General features: G+C 43.8%; 1 long non-coding RNA gene across 1 annotated transcript; it reads left to right on the top strand.

The window, feature by feature from the left end:
* Positions 1-485: 485 nt before the first annotated feature.
* LOC106513923 (uncharacterized) lies at positions 486-1,554 on the top strand. Its single transcript, XR_001309843.1, has 3 exons — positions 486-727; positions 956-1,219; positions 1,314-1,554. It is a non-coding gene; the product is annotated as an uncharacterized LOC106513923 (long non-coding RNA).
* Positions 1,555-1,567: the final 13 nt, after the last annotated feature.

Here is a 1,567-nt window from a genome sequence, read left to right as displayed (position 1 = left end):
CTATTATGTTTATTGGGAGTTTTTATATTTGTATTAATAATCATCATGATCAAAGGTTATAGGATTTGCTGCAACATTTTTTCCGTCTAAATGATTTTATTCTCTCTCTATCCACCGTCAGACTCACTAAAACATTTAAAAACTTTGTTTGCTTTAAACATGTAACAAAAATAAAGCATAAAATGTGAACTCTAAATAATTGTCATCCATGTTTTCCCTTTTGCTCCCTTGAAGTCAGAACCATGTGTTCGTCAATGTTATATAAACTAGATAATAAGTTTTTTAATGCATGTTTTTAATTATATTTTTGCACATCTTATTTTGAATTATTCCTGTAAATTGAGCTTCAGAAGCAGCAGTTCCAGCTCTTCTTCTCCTCTGGATCCTGCAGAACACCTGACGCCGGCGTGCAGGCCGGCCAGCAGAGGGAAGCAGCAAACAAAGTAAAAAATGCCAGGATGATGCTCTGACTGGAAGGGCTCACTTCCCCCATCGCTGTGGGGGGTTTCACTTCTCTGAAATCATAATATTGTGCAACCAGAAACGAGGCGAAAGAAAACTCGGTTTGTTGTAGTTTCGTAGGAAATRGTGGCAAACGTCAAAACGTAAAAAAAAGGAGGACTTCCTGAACACAACACTGAAATGCGGGTATGCGATCAGTGTAAACAAAACACAACGAGAAGAAACTTGACTCTTGGCTGAGTTAGACCAGCGGTCGTCTGCGGAGGTAAATTARTGTCGAGCGTTTGGACAAGCCAGTCGAGGAATAAAAATAAAATGGAATTTGCAAAACTTCGGCTGTGTTTAACATCACTTTAGCTGCTTCTCTAAACAGATAGCTGCAGCTTGTCACAGGTTTAACTTTAAAATCTTTAATTTATAGACATTTTAATCATCAATAATAGAGAAAAATAGTGGATTTAAGTGGATTTTTTCTTTAATATCTGCACTCCAGGTGATCCGTGTTTTCTGGGGGAGGCGCTTGTTTCATCTCAGCTTCAGAGAACCGGACACCATCTCAGCTGCTCCACGGGAGGGGCAGCGCTCAGTCGTGACCCCCAACCCCCCATATACAAAGCCAGTGGGCCCTCTGCAGATGAGGTGGGGGCTGGGTGGACACAGGGAGGTCTGCAGACCCCACTTGGTCCCATGGGGTCAAATAAAAGCCCCCCGTTCTGCTTCGAGTGGTTTGAAGAGCAGGCGCCACATTCACGAACAGGTTATAAAAATTTTACATCATTTTAGTCAAAAACATCCTCTCTGACGCAGAAACCACTTTAAAAAAGTTATTTTTCTTCCCTTTTTTTTTAAAGACGGCCCACCACAGCTAAGCCCCTCCCACTTCAGGGGCCACGAGCCCGGGGGTCTCTCCACAGAAGCCTGAGCTCCATTGTCTGAGCGCGACCCCGGGGTCAGCTGAACTCACCTCCGCTCGGCCACGACCCATTCAGACGAGCAAGAAAAACATCTGACAAGAGCTGGGATCACTTAAAGCGAGGGGGTGGGCACACACACACACACACACACACACACACACACACACACACACACACACACACACACACAC

The sequence above is a fragment of the Austrofundulus limnaeus genome, unplaced genomic scaffold (assembly GCF_001266775.1).
Source record: "Austrofundulus limnaeus strain Quisiro unplaced genomic scaffold, Austrofundulus_limnaeus-1.0 Scaffold16, whole genome shotgun sequence".
NCBI classification, from domain to species: domain Eukaryota; kingdom Metazoa; phylum Chordata; class Actinopteri; order Cyprinodontiformes; family Rivulidae; genus Austrofundulus; species Austrofundulus limnaeus.
This window is presented reverse-complemented; position numbering and strand designations above follow the sequence as displayed.